Source organism: Rhamphochromis longiceps, linkage group LG3 (genome assembly GCF_057381845.1).
Source record: "Rhamphochromis longiceps isolate RC_006_pf linkage group LG3, R_longiceps_female_GT1.1, whole genome shotgun sequence".
Taxonomy (NCBI): domain Eukaryota; kingdom Metazoa; phylum Chordata; class Actinopteri; order Cichliformes; family Cichlidae; genus Rhamphochromis; species Rhamphochromis longiceps.
Genome location: NC_140559.1, coordinates 37,321,417 through 37,339,623, shown reverse-complemented (window position 1 = coordinate 37,339,623; position 18,207 = coordinate 37,321,417). Strand labels below are relative to the sequence as shown.

Here is an 18,207-nt window from a genome sequence, read left to right as displayed (position 1 = left end):
ATTGTTTTTAGATCACGACTTAGTAAAACGAAACAGTTTGATTAGGTTGTAAAATAGGAAAGAGAAACAGGAAATGGTGTGTGTGACAGGAACTTTGCATGCCCATAAAAGGAGGCTCACTGTGACAAGTGAGCACCCAGAGAGAGATATGAGTTAAACTCTAGGCAGATAAAGCGAATGAATGTTTTAAGAAAAGAAATGAAAAGGATATTAATTGTATGCTTTAGTGTGTCAATACAGGTGGACTTTTCTCAACCTGGAATTTTGAGTACAGCGGCAATACCATAGATTAACATAATGGGGAGGAAAATAGGCCAGATTTTGGCTTAAAATTTTACAGCTTGACCTCCCACTTGTCCCGATCCTGAGAAGAAGCTCAAAGGACAGTTAATCTCCTGATGAAGACCGACAGAACATCGTGGACTTGAAGAATTAACAGCAGGCAAAAGACAGTGCAACTGAACCATTAACACTGAAACCACACTGACGATACCAGCAGCAGCATATTTGCCATGCTTGGAGTAATCTTGAAAGAGACGACTGAAAGGATGAACAGAGAAGAAGAAACCACGTGATGAAAAGATGCACGGCGAAAGTGCAGGCTGGTAAGAACAGTGTGACATAACTGTTTAAAGGCACTGAATGGGATATTTTGCCAGGCTGGGATTTGATCTAAAAGGAAAATACTGAAAAGATCAACGGAGAAGAAACAGAGAAGAAACAGACTGTGTTTGCTGGGGATCACAAGACAACACAAGGACACTAAGAGAAGGGCACAGGGGCCAGTGGGAAGGTCAAGCCCAGATGAGTTCGACTGCGAGAATAGAGGGTACAATTGGGTTGAAATTGAAGCCGGAACTCATGATGGTGTTTAGAGATGTCCACGTCACAAACAAAGAGGTAAACAAAAAGAAGGTAAAATAAAGAGAGAAAATAACTGACATTACATTAATGAATAGAAGACACACATACACAAATGGTTACATGTGAAATTATTTTTGGAAAGAATCAGAAGTGAGATAGTTTTGAATTAAGAAATCAGTGAAAAGATGCATGAATTGAACCTGATTATAACATACAGAGGCAATGAAGAAGGCAGCTTACACTCACTGAACATTAATAAGAATACATAGAAAAAACGCAATGAAGACCTGCTTACACTTATACACATAACATAAGTTGGTATTTCTGATCAGAGAGAGGGAAACGGGTAGTTTAAGTACTCATGATAATAATGAAAATGTCTCAGTTGTGTTTCTTCAGGGGCGAAACAGACCTGGATCAATTCTCCACATGCAGCGGTCAGAAGAAACCTATGGGTTAACATAACTGGACATGTTAAGGCAAGTTTCTGGTTGAATTGTTCATAGTGCCATGTGTCCCTGAACCTCACAAGCAAACTCGGACCTATGTTTGAGGACCAGGAATGCTGTCATTTAAGGTGGGAACTTAAAATTTGGGTTAGCAGATTTTGGGAAAGAGAAAACTGACGGCTTAAGCGGAGAATTGTGCAGGAGTCTGAAACACTGCAGATTCACTGAGCGCAGGGCAAGCTAGCAGACAGAAGTTAAGCTCTCCTTGCAACATGGCAAATTGAACCTCCCCCACCCTCATTCAGATCTGGGGCCTGTTCTTCGTACCGCGCTAAGTGAGTTAGCTGGATGAGATTGTTGACGATTTCGCGTGATCCTGGATCATTCGGTTCCCCGAAGCCCATCCGGGACTTGCTGTCATAGCAACAGAGCCGTAAGCGTAAACCTGCTGGGGAGCAGGTTTACTTTATGTAAACAGGATTAGATCGCGGCCACGCAGGTATGCCCGCGTCATTCATACGAAAGCAACAGCGATATTCCACCACTGTTTCACCATAAATAAATAACATCAATGTAACTAAAGACAATGCAGCACCTGATCCATTTATTGATTTCACACAGGTCATTTCCTAAAAAACGGAAATGTACTATTAACATTCTATTACATGTATGTGATTATTACAGATTTAATTCATATTTCAGAGTAGCAATTGTAAATTACTTCGTGTAATCAAGATGAGAGACCACGGCTATAAAAGCGAAGGTGGATTTGGGAAGTCTGTCGCAGCCATGTCCTGTCCGTATACGCGAGCCACCCATTGCGGAAGGTGCAAGATTGATAAGGAGAGTCCTCAGAATTCAGCGTATATTGCGGGACAGACAGGATCCTTTAGCTCAGCGCGACAGTGTGCTCATAGAGAGATATCGATTTTCCCGTGAGGGTATTATTTACTTAACCAACTTGTTGACGAGGGGGTGCAGGACCACCACCTGTCTTTTGTTGCTCTGCCCTTTTCTTGGTTGCTGTTATAAACAAACAGATTATTCCAGGGTCTCTTTCCAAGAGACTAAAAGCAATATAAGTGATAAATATTACCATTCTGTAGAATATTCTTATATTTCACTTTTACCTGTTCCCATGTTCTAGTGGGTCCTGTCGTGGCTCTAATGTGAAAGAGGATATAATGTAACATAATGTAATATAATGTAATATAATATTGGATAATATAGTGTAATATAATAAATCTACCCTACCGCCTACTGGTGTTGGCCAGAGGGGCCGATGGCGCGATATGGCAGCCTGGCTTCTGTCAGTCTGCCCCAGGGCAGCTGTGGCTACAACTGTAGCTGCCTCCACCAGTGTGTGAATGTGAGAGTGACTGAATAGTGGCATTGTAAAGCGCTTTGGGTGCCTTGAAAAGCGCTATATCAATCCACTCCATTATTATTGTTATTATTAAATTACTTACGAGTTTAATTTGTCAGCAACTTCCTGCCAGCCCTAGCTTCTTGCTTCTGCAGCCTTTGCAGTGTTCCCTTGCGTTCTGATTAAACTCTGAAACTCCTGAAATCCCTCACTCAAGAGTTCTTGCTCTGCTGCCGAAAAATACCGAGCCGAGCGCGCTCCGTCGACATTTTCGCCGACCAATCAGAGGGTTGCCGATCAATGTTTCTACTATCGATGCGTAGCCCCTTTTACGACACCCAGTGATGTCACATTACTGCGTCCAGCTGTACTAATCGTCAACAGCAGGTGTGTTCGGGGAACCGGATTAGCGCACTCACGGTTAACGCGATGGTTTGGTCTTGGATAAAGATCTCGAAAAGCTCATCCACGCCTTTGTAACGTCGAGGCTAGACTATTGTAATTCACTTTATTGTGGTCTCCACTCTTCCCTTTTACAGAGATTACAGACAGTTCAGAATGCTGCAGCTCGCATTCTAACCAAAACCAGCAAGTTTGCCCACATTACTCCTGTCCTTGCCGATCTGCACTGGTTGCCTGTCAAATATCGTATTCAATTTAAAATTTTGTTGTTTACTTTTAAAATTACTAACAACACTGCACCCAGCTACCTTAAGGACCTTTTAAACCCTTATGCTCCTGCTAGGGCTTTAAGGTCATCGTCACAGTTACTGCTGGCTCAGCCCAGATCTCGACTTAAGACTAGAGGTGATCGATCGTTTGCTCTTGTTGCACCTGTGCTGTGGAACAATCTCCCGATTGGCATCCGGGCATCTGATTCTATTCATTCTTTTAAATCACAGCTTAAAACATATCTTTTTAAACTTGCCTTCTCCACCTTTTAATTGCTGGTTTGTTTGTTTGTTTGTTTGGTTGCTGTGACCTATTGACCTCTTGTATTAATTCCCTCCTATCTTTCTATTGGTGTCTTTTATTATGGTGGTACAGCTTTTATCTTGCTATTACCCATGTGCTGTAGTCATTCTTATTGGTAGCTTTTATCTATGAACATAACTCGTTATTTTTTATTTTTTTTATCCGTTATCAATGTTTGAACCTTTTATTGTTTTATGTAAAGCACTTTGGTATGCCCAAGGCTTTTAAATGTGCTCTATAAATAAAGATTGTTGTTGTTGTTGTTGTTGGATGTTTCATTTGATCTTGGATGTAGTAAGCGACGTACGAAGCACAGGGCCCTGGCGTTTGGAACTATTTTGGTTTTCATGTGACGTATGACCCTGAAGGTAAGCGCGTCATGGACTAAAGTAAAACAGTATGTTGGATGTGCCATGCAATGCTCAATTACATGGGTGGGAGCTAGTGTGTTAGCGCAGTTAGCTCGTTAACGTGTTGGCCGTCCAGCCCCATGCACTGGGCGAGCCGCGGTAGCTCGTTAACGGAGATTTGCCGTGTTGTGGCGTTAACGTCATTTCAACGAGATTTACGCTGACAGCACTAGTGGGAACACAACAAATATGACTGCACATTTACGCCGACATCATCCTAGTGCAAAGACAAGTGGAAGCAGACAAAAACTACAAGCACGCATGCTACAAACTTTACCCGCGTCATTTAGACAGCCGTTAGCACATGATTCTCCTTATGGGGACCTGATATGTTTAATATGCTGCTGAGAATATAGCCCAGAAGAAGCGTATAGTATAGCTTTTAGTTTGGAAAGAGCCATTTCTTTGTAATAAACTCTCTTTTCCAAAGATGAGTGATTCCTCAATCAGATACAGGGCTCGCAAAATCGCTAGCCCGACGTCCCGGGGCTAGCGATTTTTCCAGTCGGGCTACCAAAATCTATCTCTGCCCTGCCCATCGGGCTATTGTAGGAAGGAAAAATATATGTCAATGCTTTTGCATTCTTTCGGAAATGTAGCTGGGAAATTATGTCATTGGCATCGGTGAGCCACTGTCAATATGTGACATATTGAAATCGCGTTTGAATTTGAGCTTGTTTTTTGCTTTCACTTTGCAATGCGCGAACTGTATATAGAGAGCGACAGCACTGAGTGGTGAGTGATGATAATTTGCGCACCAATTCCTCTGACATCGTCTTATCAATCGTTAGCTTACTAAGCAAACATGACAAGTGAAATCTCCCGCAGCAAGCTTAACCCTTTAGAGCCGGTCGGAGAGGGCACGCTCTGTTTTGTGTAACTATTTTTAAATCCCGGTAGCTCTGCAACCACGTAAGCTAGCGCAATAATTTTTTTTTGCATATGAAACCGGAGGAGTTGTACTTACATCTGATGCCATCAGCTTGTCCCTGGTCACGGTTTCCTTCCACATAAAGTTTTGCAAAAACTGCATAAAAAGCACTTGCAGGAACAAAAACATAATATTCCAGAAACACGCTTTGCCAATCCGATCAGCTGTTCATAACACTTCCTATGTTGGAATAGACGTCAGCGCGAACTTTTGCATGTCCGCCATTACCTGCCCGAAACCGGAAGTGACGTCATTTTTGCGGAAATGTAGGCTTTTTTACCATCAGGGCCTCAGGGCCTATACTGCTCTTTTTAAAAGTTATGTTTGACTTTTATGACTTTCTGTGTCGTTTCTAGGATGCTTAGGACTCATATTGCACTGCTGGAAATAGTTTATTTTGATGCATATCCTGCTTTTTTGCAAATTTGCAGAATAATGTTTATTTTCGTTTTTCCTGCAGTGTATAAAAATTGGTGTATTTCAAAAATAAAACTATGAAGACACTCAAAATAAATTTCCTGTGGTAGGAAACTATTTTGTGCAACTTTTCTGTATTTACAGTTTTGAGGGATAAGCCTCTTAAATTTCTCTAACTAGAAATATATGTTAAAAAAGCAAAAATGATTTTCAATTTTTTTGTAGTTTATTGCACTTTTTTGCAATTTATGTAATTACTATGCACTTAATGAATACATATTATTAAAATCTGGGCTATAATTGTTGTATTGATGTATAGCAACTTGAAATGCTCCCAAAAATGGCACCACAGCATGTAAAAATATAATATGCTCTGGCGGACTTGGTTCTATAGTAGGTCTTAAAGGGTTAAACATGTGAGAGGTTGATCGCGCAGAGAATCACTGAACGTTATGTGAGTGTGTGTAAAAGTAGCAGGATATATATTTTAGTTCTGCTGCCAAATAAGACAGGTCAGGGTGAAGAAGTGAAAGCCAAAGAAAAGCTTACTACAAAACGGAAAAGTTATGACAAATCAGACTATAAGGCAAAAAGAAAGTGCAGCTTTATGGTTTCATGGACAAAAGAATTTCTGTGGCTGCAATATGACAAGCTAAATAACCAGGGGTGCACATAAGTGGTCCGCAGGTGCGCATTCGCTGTCAAAATAAAAAACGCGCACAAGATATGAAGTTGCAACGCGTATTTACATACATAAGATTTTCAGGAGGAGGACAGACATTTGTTTAGAACTCTTAAAGATGTCAAGAAGCTCCTTTAAGCAATTACTTTGGTGTTCCTCCACCTCCAAAGAACTGTGAGGAGTCCGAACCACAAAAGAAGCACGTATTCTCGGAAAAGTGGTTGCAGGAGTTGAGCTGGCTTCAAACAAATGATGAACGCACAGAGATGTGGTGCAGAATGTGCCGTGAAAATTTAATAAATGACAAATTAAAAAGGCATGAACATTTTTTTTGTATCGAAAAAATATCGAACCGTGACACCAAAGTATGGAATCACATACTTTGTGATTACTGAAATATTTCTAACATTTTGAGTTATTTTCCAGTGTTAGAAAATCAGCACTGCTCAGTGTTAGCCATTGTTAATCTTCAAAACTGACTAGGTTACTTTTAAACATATAACACTGTCAAAAGTGTTAATTTAACACTCCACAGTGTTGTATTTAACACTCAGAGGAGTGGACCCATATAGACACTCTCTAGTGTTAATTTAACACTGGAGATTTTGCTGTGTACATTCTCACCTGAAAATATGTTAAAAGTTTTTTTTGCGACCCAGAAAGAGAAATAAGAGTAATATGTAGCTGCCGCCATTGTTGGAAACTGGAATTGGCTGGGCCATGCTAGGAATTCTGCGATATGGTTTTTCAACTTTGTTGTCCAGGTGGAAATTCGGGAGAATGGTGGCTCCGGGATTCTCCTGGAAAAATCGAGAGGGTTGGCATGTATGGTTGTAGCAACATCACTAACCTTGTCAAACACCTCAGAGTAAATCATATCACAGAATATGACGAGCGAATGTTGAGGTGAACTGAAGAGGAGGAGAGGGACAGGTGCTGCTAGGGTGAGACAGACGTCTCTCATGGAGTCCTTTAGTGCTGCAGGCAGGCAAGGTGTTCAAATAGCGCACAACTTCAGTTTTTTTATTTCTATGTGATGAACTCTGCATTATTAAGTGATAAGAACAAGTAATCTGATGTCCTGTAATCATTATGACACTATAATTTGAGATACAATAAATAAAATACGTTTTTGTATAAAGTATCGGTATCGGATCAGTATCATCGATACCACCCTGAATATTACTTGGTATCAGATCGGAAAGGAAATCAGTGGTATTGCACATCACTACTGCTCAGCTCTCATCTCTCTCGCTTCCTGCAGAGTGCACACGGCTCCCCACTTACTCCCACCCCTCTACCTGAGACTACTTCAGGGTTCACTGGAGCTGAACTACATATCAATACCATATCAAAAATAATGACATAAACCTCAAAATACAAATAAAAAGGTTGTGCATTTAACTGACACACATCACATACTTTGCAGGCATTTGTATACTTTCTTGAACACATTAAACATTTGCAATTAACTATCAATATTAATGAACAAATTTAAATAATGAGCTACTTATATAGCCAGGGCTACATGTCATAATTCAGATTTAGAAGTTTTCGGTTTTGTGATTCAGAATTAAACTCTTTTTCTGTCTGACTTAGTTTTTAGGGCTATTTTTAAAATGTTACTTTTAAATAAAAAATATCAATAAAATTACTTTTAATTATATGATAAAACAAATAAATGATTTGTAAATCTAATACACCCAAATTGTATTTACAATAGAATGTAGAAAACGTACCAATTTAAGAAAAACATTCGCTCATTTTGAATTTGATAACAGTAACAAGTCTCCAAGAAGTTGGGACAGGGCCATTTTTACCACTGTGTAGCATTACCTCTTCACCAATTGCTTGCTCATAAGGGGTTGTCTGATTGTTGGGGTTGTCTCTGTATTATTGTCAGGTCTTTATCCTATAATATAAAAAGGGCATGAGTGGTGTGATTTGGCCCTCACATTGCATTAAATTGAATTGAAGTGTGGATTCCTCTCTGATTCATACAGCTTTAACTCACATTTGTGGATGGAGAACTCTGTTTACAGAGAAAGATGTCAAAGTTCAAATATTTCTGAGCTCATGAAGTGTTTTCCATGAACGAATGATCCCTGCTTTTAATGAAGCGCTGCCTGAAGGACCTAAGATTACAGGCATTGTTAAATTGGATTTTCATTTACATTTTACACAGGATCTTTGCTGGAATTGGATTAGCAACAAGTATTAATAATCTGTCAGACTATAGTTTTTATCAGTCATCACCAGCCACAATTACTGTAAATCTTCTCCTTTTCATAGATGTTATAGTAGGGACATGTTTAAATTACCAAACATTACAGAAAAATCATGTAAAGTTACCTGATAGTGATGGGTGACGTTTGTAGCTAAGCAGGTCCTGTAGCAGCACCGTTTCCAAAACACTAGTTTTGGGAGTGTCACCGAAGTTTAGGTGTTGCATTATTAATTAGTTTTGCTTTGTGATCTATGGCTCCTTAAAAAAATCTTCAACACAGGACACTTTCATTTGTATAACAAATTGTTAGAAAATGCATACAAATTTAGTTTTGTCATCAAGGATGCTGAGAAGCAAATGTTTTCTTTCTTTTTTTTCTAATTGTGTGGTTGTGGTTTGTTAACAGAATTAAATGTTGACAACAGGAAATTAGGGTGTCCTGATTGTTTAAGAGTTGTCATTGTGAAATTTTAAGTCTTAACATTTTATCATTTGTATGATATAAACATAGTTACAGAGACAAATAATTCCCAGTGGTTCTAATTAAGTAATTTTATGTATGAATTGATGAAGTGGTCTTATAGTAGCAGTAAATCTCAACTGTGTTAAAATATTTTTAAAATAAAATAAATGTAAAGTTGTAATCCTGTGTTAACGCTGTTTGTAACATGTTTTTTAAAGAAAAAGCTAATATCTCAATGAGTGTAAATGTTTCGATGTTTCTATTCATAAAAACGTGTGATTTAACATTAAATCACATCTGAATCCTCAGTTTGTACTTGACAGAATTTATGATACATGCAATAAGGATTGTCTGGAGATTGTTTTACCACTTTAACAATAAAGGCGTGTTAGCTATACAAAATATGCACATTAAACAAAATGCCATCAAAATTATGGGTAGACTGTTGTACTTTTAAAAACTTCATATTGTTAGAAACCTTCGCTTTTAGAGTGTGATTTTCCTTTTCTATAATTCAGTTATGTGTCCTGTATGTTCTCTCAACAATCTGTGGTCTCTGTTTTGTTTTCAGACATCAGATTAGCCGGGTCTGGATCGTCTCGATGCTCTGGCAGAGTTGAAATCTATCACAATAACATCTGGGGAACAGTCTGTGATGATGGCTGGGACTTAAATGCTGCTGAGGTGGTTTGCAGACAGTTAAACTGTGGACCGGCACTGGAAGCTCCTCGGAAGGCTTACTTTGGTGCAGGAAGTGGACAGATTTGGCTTGATGAAGTGACCTGTTCAGGAAGTGAAGACTTTCTGACTGACTGTCCCAACATTGGATTTGGCAACCACGACTGTGACCATTCTGAGGACGCTAGTGTCATCTGTTCAGGTGAGATATATTCTTGGTCATTCACAAGATGTCAAATACTGTAAAGAAAACGTATTTGTACATCAAATGATACAGACTTAAAATGTGAAGGGCAAATGAGTTAAAACAGGTACAAACAGAAGGTTAAATAGTTTGTGTTAAATAGCCAAGAACGGCATCTAACTTTAAATCTGTGACAAATCAATTACATGCATATCTGTCTTCGGTGGAAACTCTTTGAGTCGTTAAAAGTAGCTGCAGTTATATTACAATATACTATAGTAGTGCAACCAAATATATATGTAGCCTGGCTAAATTAACCAGCCCAGAACACAGATTATCTTTTAATCTGAATGATAAAGTAAGCGCTCAGAAGAAAATAAAAAAGGTTGTAAAAATAAAGAAATAAAATTGTTACAGACAGTTCTTATCCAGTAACAGTTTGTGCACTGATGACCCACTGCTACTGCAGGTTATTTCCCCAACTTTATCAGCATCTGGAACTCAAGGACATCTAGCGTCATTTTGTGTCTGATATAAACCCATACATAAATAAAACAAACTTAGCAGTGCAAAAATAACTGTAGTGGCTTCTCAGTGCATTAATTCAGCAGAAAGTGGAATATAGATCCCTCTGAGATAAACGGCGAAGTTGGTTGCAGCAACTCCTGGTGTCTTAACTGTTCCACACTTTGCATTTAAAACAGATCACGCAGCGAAAATAGGCATTGCACACCCACATAAAACCAATGCAAGCTAGCACTCCCGTGAATGTCTCTGTAGATCCCCATGATCTCTTGCGCTCTCAGGGGTACCCCAAAAGAAACAGCGCCATCCAGTGGCATGTCCCATAATATCGACCTTCCACCTGGCTACATTCTCCACTGCTTAAGAGTCAACGTCCCCGGTGACTCAATTGGTATATCTCAACTCATGCACTGCTTCTTTAAAGAGGGAAGTACCCATATTAGTCAACAACTGAGACAGTATCTCCGGGCTCAAAGTGATGGCATGACATGCTGATACAGGGACATGTTAAGGGTTTGAATGCACTCCAGCATTAGCTCTTTGACTCCGACGGGGCACTGGTGTTGGTGTAATGACCCCAATATCCCTGTTGGTTTCAGTAGCAACTGTCTCTGGTGTGGACACCTGCTCAGAGGCAGACGGTGCAGTAACACGAGCATCATCAGTGTTTACAGACTCTGAAATGCCGCTGCTTTGAACTGCTTCCCTGTCTTCATCAGACCCCTGCTCTGCAATTGGGTATGAGGTTTCTCCGAACAACACATACTCAGGATCTGAATCTTAACAGCCTGTTTTCTCTTCTGTCATAGGACCCACTACCACAGGGGATTCATTACTTTTCTTTTTCCTGGGTGCAGGAATTGGGCCAATACAAGGTCTAAGGTTAGCTCTGTGAACCCGTTTTACTGGCCCACCCTCCACCGGCTCCACTGCATGTGTGCTGCCCTGGACTTCGACAACCCTATAAACCACAGGGCTCCAGGCGTCTTGAATTTTGTTCCTGCCTTGGGGCCAGTGTTGCAGATAAACTAACTGACCTACTTCAACAGGGGGGCAACAGACCCGGGTTTTGTCCAGCTCAAGCCTTTCTGCTGCTTTCTGCTCCGTGTACTGCCTTGCTCTGTTATGTGCTTCATTTAAGCGCTGCTGATGCACAACCAGCCAGTCATGTCTCTTATCAAGCACCTGCTCCTGAGCTAGTAAAGCATCTACAGGAAGGTGGGGGTGCACTCCAAACATGAGGTAATACGGTGAGTGACCTGTGGTGGCATGGGGAGTCACATTGTATGCATAGACCAACTCTGGCAAAGACTCAGGCCAACAGCGTTTCTTGTCTGGTGGGAGGGTACGCAATAGGTCATGAAGTGTCCTATTGAAACGTTCACATTGTGCATTACCTTGGGGATGATGTGGTGTAGTACGGCTTTTTTAACCCCATATAACTTGCACAGTTCCTGAATCACATCACTTTCAAAATTTCTGCCCTGATCAGAATGTAACCTCTCTGGTACACCATACCTCATGAACCACTCTCTGAGCAAAATCTTAGCAGTTGTATCAGCTTTCTGGTCGCGTGTGGGGAAAGCTTGTGTGAACTTGGTGAAAACATCTGTAACCACCAACACATTTTCCCGTCCATCTGAGGCTGGCTCCAACACGCTAAAATCTACTGCAACCACTTCAAGAGGTCTAGTGGCCAAAAAGGGCTTGACAGGGGCATGAATCTTGGGCTGTGGCAACTTAGTAAGCACACATCTATAGTATTTCTTAATCCACTGGTCCACTTCTTCATACATACCAACCCAAAAACATCTCTGTCTTAACAGATTCTGGGTCCGCTCCACCCCCTGATGCCCCATCTGATCATGCACACTCCCCAGTACAGCTCCTTTAAACAAGCTGGCAAAAGGAGCTGCTGACACCTCCCCAAATGTCCATCCTCAATGACCCGATACAACAATCCCTCAAACGCTATGATACGTGACCACTGCCGGAGCAGAGAAATCACAGACTTAGCCGAACCTTTCCTCTGCTGGTGTGTGGGTTTCTTCTTTTTGTCCCAAAACTGCCTAAAGGACTTGATAGTAGGGTCAGAGCTCTGAAACTGTCACAACTCTTCCTTAGAATACCCTGGCAGAGTGGGTGTATTCCCTTGAGAATCAGTAAAATGGGTGTCTTTCTCAATTGCTGTGACCCAGGCCTGCCTCACCTGACAACATTTTACACCTGCACTTACTAAGTCCAGGCCTAGCGTTGTCCCTCTGATGACTCGGTTACAGATGCATATGTGTAACGGGTATTACAATTAAATAATATGAGATATGCATTAAATTATTGTCTCGACAACTTTGGACCAGTATCAGAAAGTTCTAGGTAAGACTAGGGCTGAACGATATATCGCATTTGCGATAATATCGCGACATGATCAAGTGCAATTTTCTAACCGCAAAGGCTGCGATTATACTGGACATGTCCAAATTCATGGGCTGCATCCTCCTGAGGCCGCATTTGTAGACCGATTACGTCACAGCGACGCGCCGAAGGCTGTCCAAATAGCTAGGTTTCATTTGACGTAGACGTGACGTCGACGTAAAGCGCGAAATTTGACTGGCGGTCGGAAGTGAAAAAGATAAGCGCAAAATCACAGACAGACAGTACGCAAAATGCCTATGTCCTGTTGTGTTTACGGATGCTCCAGTAGGTCGACCAGAGAAACTGATAAACGGTATTTTAGGGTACCAAAAATAGCCCAACGAAGAGGAGAAAAATGGAAAATTCTAACCGAAAAACGTAGGAAAAAATGGATTTTAAATTTACGTTTACAGTCGGGAGGAGCAGAGTCTGCCAATGCCCGTGTCTGCAGCGACCACTTCGTCAGAGGTAATGTTATGTTTGCAAACGAACTTATTAGCATTAGGTTGTCGTTAAATTCTCATTTACTTAGTGCTTTTAAGTTAGTAGTCTAATATTGACTTGATTGGGACTATAGGCTGCCCAAGTGCTTTGGATGACGAAGAGTCGGAGGACTGGGCTCTGACGGTCAATCTCGGCTACGAACGAAAACCCAGATCGGAATCAGTTCTCAAACGAGAGAAAAGAATGAAGCTTAAGGCAGAACAGCATCGATGTGCAGAGGCGATTTTGGATATGCAACAGACGGCTGAGAGCCCGGATTTGAGCCTAGTGACAGTGGAGAACAGGCTACTAACCCTGCCATACAATTGCAATGAGCTGCAATCACTTCTCCATCCTCCTTTGCAATTACCCAAGTCTTCAGAGGTGTCTCGTTAGACCGCTGAGAATGGTTTACCTTGAAACAAACAACTGTCACTCTAACGAAGTCCTAAGGATGTGGCATGTTTGTTGACGTTAAAGCCGCTACCGCTAACTGTTAGCGTGTTTAAGATAAAGCAATATAAGAACAAACACTCACCCTTGCAAACACCAAACTGTATCCATCACGGAGACGTTTTGTTCCAAGGTTGTGGACCCACCCGCTGACAAAAAAATTGTACGCCTCCAGACTCTTGAAAGCTTTCATTTGCTGCCTAGTGTAGTAAGAAGTCTGGAGGACCAAGTAGTTGGTGATATCCACAGCCTCGATAGTAGGCAAATCCTTTACTTCTGTGGTGTATTCGGACATTTTCAAAGAATACGGATCACGTCCGATATATTTTTTAACTATCTGTTTATATCTCTCCCGAGAAACGGGGTCTAAAGTTGCACAATAGCTGCTCTCCTGACTCTCCACAGTGTCCTCCATGTTTACTTCCGCCCTCCACTCAAAAATCGCGCTGCCTCCGCACGTCATCAGAACCACGTGACCGCAACCCAACTATTACTACCATATCCCAGAATTCATAGCGCGGCCCAGCCAAACTCCAGTTTCCAGCAATGGCGGCCGCTACTAAGTTTTAAAATTACTCATACTAATCTTTCTGGGTCACAAAATAAACTTTTAACATATTTTCAGGCGAGAAAGTAGTTGTGTAAACATCAAATATCTGCTCGGTTTATCAAGATATCCCATATTTGCAAAAGTGCTTCGACGTTTTCAGAGGCGTCTGCTACCCACCAGCTCGACAGCTAGCCGGGAGCTCGAGGGTTACTGATGCGGCCGAGAACGGCACAACTCCCGGCACATCATTTTCAGATCACCGCGGAGTTTCGCTGCTCGGGTTAAACGTAATATATAAGTCACTTAGACAACCTAAAAATGTTATTGTTGGGCTTTTTTCAGTGTTTTGTTTGTTCGTGAGTAAATCGGTTTGGCTGAGATTAAAGTTATTAGATTAGATAAAATAAAACTTTATTAATCCCCCGGGTGGGTTCCTCCTTGGTTTTCACACAGCTGACTAAACGTCAAACAGAAAACTTATTAAACAGAAGTATGAGACAGTCGAGAATTTACACCAGTGTCTGGTTATATTTTAGATAGCAAGAAGCAGACGGCCGAGTTTATTAAACTCCACCGAGACAGCGGTGACGCTAATCAGAACTAGACCGTCCAATTTCACGCCTTTAAATTTTAAAGGCGTGTTTGTGTGTGTGTTTATACAATTGCTATTATGTTTGCACTTTATGTGTAATGTTACTGACTGCAGAGATCAGTAAGATGTGTGTATTTTTTATTTATTAGTTTTATTTATTTAATATTATTTTTTAATTGAATGACTGTCTAGTAGTTCACAGATGTCGAAAAACTGAGTGTGGTAAAGCCACTGATTTTGTTTATGTATATTTCTGCAATCTGCACATTGTACTGACTTTCATTTTAATGTTTACACCAGGGTTCCTTGTCAGCACTTTATGCTCAGATGTTTGTAAGCTAAAAATAAACTATTGTGTATGTTCAAATATACTGTTGTGATTGAAGAAGTTAAATAAAAATGTCAGTCATCAATTCATGCATCACCTCATGTCATCATAACAGAGGTCTGTCTTCCAGGAAAGAACAGTTTAAAATTAATGTAATATAGTATTGGCCATACTATATGATGTATTGCTTGTCTTTGTTTAATAATACAGAAGACAAAGACCTTAAAAAATAATCGCATATCGCATCGCAATCGCAATATTGGGGCAAAAAATTGCAATTAGATTATTTTCCATAATCGTTCAGCCCTAGGTAAGACTATGGAGCCTTGAAAGGATCAGCAGAGAAGGAACCACACAATGATAGATAAGATGTGATTTGAATAGAAACTGTATTGAAAGTTGTAAAGTTTACAAACCCTGCCTGTCTAAAGCCGGCTTCCTACAGTGCACAAACGCACATTAAAGGGCTCAAAAATAAAATCAAAACCAAACATCCTCTTTAAGGAAATTCTCCAAAGAGTTTCAATTAAAGAGCTTCCGCTCCTGTTGCTCAGTCCACTTCTCTTTGGAAAGAGAAATTAGAGTTCCTTGTGTGTGTGTGTATGTTTCTGTCCACTGGTTCTAACACTACCCGGGTAGATTTTTAAAGTGTTAGTCTTATCTGTGTCAAGGAATGTAGTAATAGTCCTGAGGTTCACTGAAGATGGATCCCACGGCTGGCCACACCGCACTCGGGTCCATCGACAGTCACTCTCTTGGGATTGGCTCGCCACTGAACCCACAGGGTTCAGATCTCGAATGATCTGGTCCTGGTCTATGCACACAGTGCAGAGTGCATACATTACTATTTTATCTATGCTTCTTCCATCACTCATCTTTCAGTCAAGTATTGCTCAAGTATAACAAATTATTTTAGTTATACAATGTCTCAACCATCATGAAATAACTTGAGTTAAATGGTAAATGGCCTGTATTTATATAGCGCTTTACTAGCCCCTAAGGACCCCAAAGCGCTTTACATATCCAGTCATCCACCCATTCACACACACATTCACACACTGGTGATGGCAAGCTACATTGTAGCCACAGCCACCCTGGGGCGCACTGACAGAGGCGAGGCTGCCGGATACTGGCGCCACCGGGCCCTCTGACCACCACCAGTAGGCAACGGGTGAAGTGTCTTGCCCAAGGACACAACGACCGAGACTGTCCAAGCCGGGGCTCGAACCGGCAACCTTCCGATTACAAGGCGAACTCCCAACTCTTGAGCCACGATGTTATATCACACAAGGTCTTAGTGCAACAAAAAATATACCTTATATTTACCCTTTTGGGAATAAATAAACTTGTAAGATTCACTCTCCCATATTTATCCTTTTAACAGCTTGCTTTTAACTGTTCTTCTTTTTTCAGACATTTCAACCTGAATTATTTCTCAGAAAAATATATCAACTTCTTTAAACATTAATACATTCAACAGAGTAATGAGATCCCTCACATTTTATAATCACATTTTATGAACTTTTTGCATCTTTATTAAATGAATTAACTTCTTTTTTTTTTTTCTTTTTTTTTTTTTAAATGACATCAGAAACAGCAGTATGCGACATTACGTGATGGCAGAGCTTCAGTTCATCCTTTGTCATTTTTTTTTTTTTTTTTTTTTTTTAATAAATAGGACAGGGGGAATGAATGAGAGAAAGAGGGGGAGAGAAAGAAAGAAAACCAAAGGGGAGAAGAGACGGTGAGAAGGGGGGGGAAGAGAGAGAAAAAAAAAAAAAAAAGAACTCCTGGGTCACCTGTATGGAGAAAAAAAAAAAAAACAAACAAAAAAAACAAACAGAGGAGACAGCAAACAACAAAGAGCAACATAATAATAGAGAAAACAAAGCACCATCACAATAAACTAGCTAGCCATAGATATCAATATTTACTAAATAATAAACGATATTGTGCAGCACGCAAGATAGACAGCGCACAGTGTGCTTTGAGGTAGCAGCCAAGAAAGCTTTAGTCCGCGTCTGTGAATACCCATGTGTGCATACCTGTGTGGATCAGCATGCTTGCATTCCAAAGGTTTCTCCATGTAATGATCTGCTAGGGAGTGTGGGGGGGCCACAGCCCCGTCCTCCAGGGTGTGAAGCGGGTATGGAGGAGATCAAAACTCCAGACATCCAGAGGCCCCCAGAACACAAGAGACCATGGAAGACCAACAGAGGGGCAGCCGCGCCACTGTTCCAGTAAGAGCTGAGGAGAGTCCCAGATGAGGGCTCGCCCAGCAGCCGCGGAGCAGAAGTCAGGGGGAGTTGCAGTGACGCGCCCGTGAGCTCCGCCGGCCCCCAGCTGTGCCTGAGTGACCGAGCCCCAGGCCGAGAGGCCGGGGGCACCCCACCTCCAAAGGGGCCCGAGCGAGCCCCAGGCCCCAGGCCCCGACAAGCGGCCGCCAAGGAGTGAGCCGGTGTGTACCCGGACGCCCACCCCCAGACACAAAGAACCACCAACACACCGACACCTGAGGGAGTCCGCCACCGGCAGGGGAAGTGGTGGTGGGTGGAGATAGGCCTCCAAACCTTGGAGGGCCTGAGGTGTCCCCAGAGAGGTGGCGTCTGATACCCAACCTGACATATAGACACAGACATACAGGCACACACAGACACAAACATCCATTCCCACCCTCATGCTCTCATATGCACTCACTCCACACTCAACCAACGTGGAGACAGACATAAAGAGACGCTGTACACACAATCACACTCCCCAAGCGTACTCTACAAACCGGGTCTAGGTACCCTTGCCCCTGGAGGGGGGAATTGCACCCAGACCCAGGTGGTGTTACCCTTTTCCCTGCGGTGGGGAGAGGCAGACCACCCCGACTCCGCAGCAGCAGGGAGGCCCCACACCCCAGACCGCAGTCGGACGGCCAACTCCTCCTACTAGCCCTCCCGCTCCAGCAGGCCGCAGAGAATGGGGGTGGGAGAAGACTCCAAACCTCCCTCCACCCGCTCATTGTAGTGTTGATGCATATGTGTTCTAAGGTGCAATTAAAACCCAGGAGGGCATGGAGCTACCTGCCATGGAGCAGCAGGTAAGCGCATAGTCCCTCCTGCTAGCCCTCAATGACTAAGTGTATTTAAAATTGAGAGGTGGGCAACGACGTCAGGGGTGAGGTATACACCCTGATGGTAAATTGGACTCCGTGATTGTGCCCACCCCCAAGA

General features: G+C 41.8%; 1 long non-coding RNA gene and 1 pseudogene across 1 annotated transcript; one reads left to right on the top strand and one right to left on the bottom strand.

Annotated features, from left to right (window-relative positions):
* Window positions 1-18,207, top strand: part of LOC146674459 (scavenger receptor cysteine-rich domain-containing protein DMBT1-like) — a 60,143-nt pseudogene that overhangs the window by 28,198 nt on the left and 13,738 nt on the right.
* Window positions 16,621-17,995, bottom strand: LOC146674461 (uncharacterized). The gene is made up of 2 exons (XR_014909287.1): window positions 17,035-17,995; window positions 16,621-16,788 (listed from the first exon to the last, which is right to left on the bottom strand). It is a non-coding gene; the product is annotated as an uncharacterized LOC146674461 (long non-coding RNA).